This window comes from Microtus oregoni, unplaced genomic scaffold (assembly GCF_018167655.1).
Source record: "Microtus oregoni isolate MIOR12 unplaced genomic scaffold, Mior012 000045F_ref0000178, whole genome shotgun sequence".
Classification (NCBI taxonomy): Eukaryota; Metazoa; Chordata; class Mammalia; order Rodentia; family Cricetidae; genus Microtus; species Microtus oregoni.
In genome coordinates this window covers 13,020,234-13,026,162 of record NW_024543219.1, presented here as the reverse complement: position 1 = coordinate 13,026,162, position 5,929 = coordinate 13,020,234, and positions in this window count along the sequence as shown.

Genomic DNA, 5,929 nt, shown 5'->3' with positions numbered 1-5,929 from the left:
TGAGTCTGAGAGGACCTTGTTGTTGGTGTTCTCTCTTTCCAGGTGTCTAGCTGGTTAGCATCTCATTCTCAGGATGTTGTATGTACAGGAAAGACTTCAAAGCACACAGCTAACTCTGTGCCCTGGAATCTTAACTTTTGAAGAGCAGGTTAACCATGAATGCCTTAGAAGCAGACCTGGAGAAACTGGACTGAACTGCAGGTGAGCGAGAGAGAACCTGGATATTAGCAGTCACACAAGGTTACTTAGGAGACAGCCTGGCCCAGTCTGGAGATGTATGAGTTCAAAAAAGGCTGCTGGCTCTGTGTTCTCTGCCCTGGGGTTGGCCTGGTGCAGTTAGCAATGGGTAAAGGGAAATTTTCTGTAAAATGTGTCTTTATGATCTCATCCACGTGTGTGCATGTTTGTCTTTATGATCTCATCCACGTGTGTGCACGTTTGTGTCTTTATGATCTCATCCACGTGTGCACGTTTGTGTCTTTATGATCTCATCCACGTGTGTGCACGTTTGTGTCTTTATGATCTCATCCACGTGTGTGCATGTTTGTGTCTTTATGATCTCATCCACGTGTGTGCACGTTTGTGTCTTTATGATCTCATCCACGTGTGTGCACGTTTGTCTTTATGATCTCATCCACGTGTGTGCACGTTTGTGCCTTTATGATCTCATCCACGTGTGTGCACGTTTGTGTCTTTATGATCTCATCCACGTGTGTGCACGTTTGTGTCTTTATGATCTCATCCACGTGTGCACGTTTGTGTCTTTATGATCTCATCCACGTGTGTGCACGTTTGTGTCTTTATGATCTCATCCACGTGTGTGCACGTTTGTGTCTTTATGATCTCATCCACGTGTGTGCACGTTTGTGTCTTTATGATCTCATCCACGTGTGTGCACGTTTGTGTCTTTATGATCTCATCCACGTGTGTGCACGTTTGTGTCTTTATGATCTCATCCACGTGTGTGCATGTTTGTGTCTTTATGATCTCATCCACGTGTGTGCACGTTTGTGTCTTTATGATCTCATTCACGTGTGTGCACGTTTGTCTTTATGATCTCATCCACGTGTGTGCATGTTTGTCTTTATGATCTCATCCACGTGTGTGCATGTTTGTGTCTTTATGATCTCATTCACGTGTGTGCACGTTTGTCTTTATGATCTCATCCACGTGTGTGCATGTTTGTGTCTTTATGATCTCATCCACGTGTGTGCACGTTTGTGTCTTTATGATCTCATCCACGTGTGTGCACGTTTGTGTCTTTATGATCTCATCCACGTGTGTGCTCGTTTGTCTTTATGATCTCATTCACGTGTGTGCACGTTTGTCTTTATGATCTCATCCACGTGTGTGCATGTTTGTGTCTTTATGATCTCATCCATGTGTGTGCATGTTTGTGTCTTTATGATCTCATCCACATGTGTACACATTCTGTCTTGTGATGGAGGAGGGTCTATGTGTTACTTTCATTGGTTAATAAAGAAACTGCCTTGGCCCTGATAGGACAGAAAATTAGGTAGGCCAAGCAGACAGAATGCTGGGAGGAAGGCAGTGAGGTCAGTCTCCATGATTCTCCTCTCCGAGACAGACGCAGGTTAAGATTTTTCCTGGTAAGCCACCTCGTGGTGCTACACAGATTATTAAATATGGGTCAAAGCAAGATGTGAGAATTAGCCAATAAGAGGCTACAGATAACGGGCCAGGCAGTATTTAAAAGAATACAATTTGTGTGTTGTTATTTTGAGTATAAAACTAACCATGCGGGAGCCGGGCGGCGGGACACTGCCCGCAGCTCCTACTACAGTCTTGCAAGCCAAGGACTCAGGCCAATGTTAGGAGAAGCTAGGGGAGGTGCAAAACAAACAAAACAATGAGCATAAAACCTCTTTGTACTGACCAGATTGGGGCTAAACCCAACAAGAAATGTAGCGGTAAGGTTTAACTGGACAGATGTGAGGTCAGGGTTTGTGGGCTCATTCAACCTCACTTAACTGAGCCTGGCAAGTGTCTATGGTACATGTGCAGGTGTGTGCGTGTGTGCACACACACACTGGAAATACCTCCCAAGGACATCAAAGCAAGCCGAGGTACACGCAGTCTGGCTGTGGTCCTCCAGGAGTGCTGCTGTTGTTTGAAGTCCCATCAGCCCTGATGAGAGAGAGATCAAGTCACTCACCAAGTCTCTGATTTTGTTTCTCCTGCATTGGTCTTAAAACAGTAAAAATTTCAAAACAAAACAAAAACCAACCAATCAAAAAACAACAAATGTAATGTAATATTAAAACCAAAATAAGTCCCCTGCGTCAAATATAAACGCAAAAGTCTTTTTTTTTTTAAATGTGTGTAAAGTTCAAGCTTTATAAAGTTGCTAAAAGGCTTCCTGGCTGTTTTTTAAAGTTGAAGTAGAAGGCACTTAAGAGTTTAAAATATTCCACAGAGGAAATTCTCAGACATTGAATTCCCAGGTTGAAAACATAGAGGAGTCAGTGTCTGTGGACAGAAGCCACATGGGCAGAGGGAGTGACTGGCCGGGCGGGAGCCTGGAGGACACACTGAACAATCATTTGTTCAAGCAGAGCCTTCGGCCACAGTGATGTCATGCCTGTCTCCCAGTTTTTCCAGACTACATTTCCAGCTTCATAGACACAGACACGAATGTGTGTGAACATGTACACACACACACACACACACACACACACCACCCTCCATTATCAATCCACCAGGGCCAGGCGCCAGGGATGGGAATGTGAAGGTTGGAGGGCGGCTTGGGAATAGTGCTTTACAAACAGGCTTGCTTCCAAAGACTTCGGCTTTAGTGGTGACACACCCACACACCCACTTCCCATATCCCACCTATTTTGTTTTCAGCTTTTAGAGTGACTAACAGCCCGATTGGTCATCGCTCTTGGGCCAAGTTCTAGGCATCCCTGGGACCTGTGTTGAGAGCATTGCTGGCCTGGCTTTCGTTGGCAGCAGAACCCCGACATCCAACTCCTCTTGATTGTCCTCAGAGCCTAGCAAAGCAGAACATGGTGACCTTACAGGAATCAGATAGAATAATCTGTCTGCTTGATCTCATAAAACACAGCAAGGGGGCCAGTGTAGGTTTAATTTTTATTGTACCTCACAAAAGAGTTGGATTGTGTTAAATGGAAAAAGCCAGTAACCATGTGTTGTTCACAGAAGCCCAGATTAGGGGATCCCAGAGCTAAGGCCTAGAGGCTGAAATCCTCATGGAAGGGGAGGGGCTCAAGCGTCAGGAGAAGAGGACAGAAATAGAAGGCAGTGAAGCTTGTACACACCTGTTGTCTCGTGTCTTAGTTTTCCTTCCTGTTATGATAAAATACCCCAGTAAAGGCAATTTAAAGGAGAAAAGGCTTAACTCAGTTTGAGATTACAGCCCGTCACAATGGTAGTTCCAGAGGCAGCAGCTCATAACACTTCTGCTTCCATAATTAAAACAGAGAGCAAAGAACGTGTGTGTTACCGTTCAACTCCCTCTACATATGCTGTCCAAGATCCGGGTCAGGGAACGCTCACATACCCAGAGTGGGCAGAACTTCCCATATGAGACAACAGGCATGTCCAGAGGTGTCTATCAGGTGAGTCTGAACATCTGTGAAACACTCTCTGCAGGTATGTGGTGGGATGCCAATGGGCCTGAATTGTCTCTGGGGAACAGAGTTCTTCCCGTGGATGATAGATGTGGTGATGGACCAATAGGACAAACCAAGAGAGTGGACTCCCCAGCATGGCCCACTGGGATATGAGTTGGCTTCTTCCATGCTACTATCATGTCTGTTGTTGTCCTTTCGGTCTGCTTAGCCCTAGTTGATCTAGAACTATGTAGACCAGGCTAGCCTCTGCCTCCTGAGTGCTGGGATAAAGGTTTGCTCCATCACTTCTCACCAGTTGTTTCTTTTAAAGTGTGCATGCATGGGCACACACATGTGTGCATGCATGTGTACATTTGTGTGTGCATGTGTGTGTGCGAGGTTGGAGGACGTGTTGCAGAATCAGCTCTCTCCACCATAGTTTCCCCGGGTAGAACTCAAGTTGTCAGATTTGGTGGCAAGTTCCTTTATACACGGAGCCATCTCACTGGCCCAGTCCCTTTTCTAGAGTGGAATTATATATCTGTGGTGCCGGGGCATGGGATGCCCTGCAAGCTTTCCTCTGTGGAGAACATTTCTCTAGAATCGAACACCCCCTTGCAAAGGCTGCTGCCCAGAGCTGTAACCTTGCTGTCAGGCCAGCTGGGGCAGCACTAGCTGCCTCATTGCCCTTCCCTAATCTTGCCTTTCTCTTCAAACTGAGGTCCAATATTCTCTCTCATAGCTCATTAGGGGTTATGGGGGCATTTCTTCGTTTTCAAGTTCCAATTTAGATTTTTTATGTCTCTTAAGCAACTGAGCCTGGAGAAAGGGAGTAGCAGTGTGGTCATTTGTGATGATTTGAATAAAAATGGGCCCCATAGACTCAGAGGGAGTGGCATTATTGGAGGTGTGGCCTTGTTGGTGGAATTTGGAGCTTTCAGATGCCCAAGCCAGGCCCAGTGTCTCTTCCTGCTGCCTGCCAATCCAGATGTAGCCTGCACAGATCCTTCTGCAGCGCATCTTCCTACACGCTGCCTTGCTCCCTGCCGTGAAGATAATGGACTAAACCTCCAAAACTGTATTTAATCCAGCCGCAATTAAATGTTTCCCTCTCTAAGACTTGCAATGGTCATGCTGTCTTTTCACTAGAAATCCTAAGGCCTCACCGATCCAGTGTCAAGCGGGGCATCCTCGGAGAACTTTGGGGTTCAGGTTACAGACAGGAATAACCATTATCCCATATTTCATTTTCACTCCTCTTTGACTTAGAGGTCTAAAGACATCAAGGTTGAATCATCATAGGCCAAAACAAAGAACACTAAAGCCAGACTTCAAACCCAAGCCTGTCTCTTTAGACATACACTTAACCATAGGACACTTAGAACGTATCATGCGTGTCGTCATACTGCCATCAGAAGTGGGAGAATGGGACACTAACCGCATGCAGGTGAAGTCCCAAGACTCCCAGGAGGCTGTGGTAAAAGTGCCCCATGTGGCAAAGGCCATCCAGAACAGGAGAAAGCCATGAACGCAGCTGCAAAGGTTCTTTGCTTTTCATTTGGGCAAAGCGTTTATTGACTATTCTGGGCACAGGTCAAACTGTATACATTTTGCCAACCCTTCCCTTGACCGTTTCAGAAAGGAGCACATGGTTTGATCAGCTGAGACTGGTTACAAACCACTCAGGGTTGGTTTCTAAGACTTGTCTTGTTTCATTGTTTGTTTTGTTAATAATTGATCGTGTTTACAGAAGGGGGGGCTAAAAAGACACACACACACACACACCAGTGTTACAAAACCTTGTATTAATCATTTCCCTTCGCTCTCAATATAACCATAGGAAATATAGCCGTGAGTCTTAATTCCGGAGAGGAAATGAATAATAAATACACGGTAGCAAGTTTTGACCATGAGGGTGTTGTCACCGTAACAACAGTTGGAAACTGTACACTTGCAAAGAACAGCATCACCAACCATTAGGATATCTGTATATCAGTAAAACTTTTACATGTAACAAACATGCTCTTTCCATATATGACAAATTTAAAAAATATGCATTGCTTGGCAACATGAACTAGGCAAAAATATTTCTTTGTTCACTAATTTTATACAGGAAAACAGGACAAAAGGCATGCATGTACAATACAGACGCCTGCACAGGGCATGCGACGCAAGAAAGCCTTTTGAAGGTCAGCTTACATTAGGCATAAATATGTGAGGGTTATATATTAATAAAGGAGGAAGTCTTCTGTTTGCCATTACTAACATTCCTGCTTTCTTCTTGCTCTTCCCAGAGGGATACACATTCACCTTTAAGTCAAGATAAAGGAATT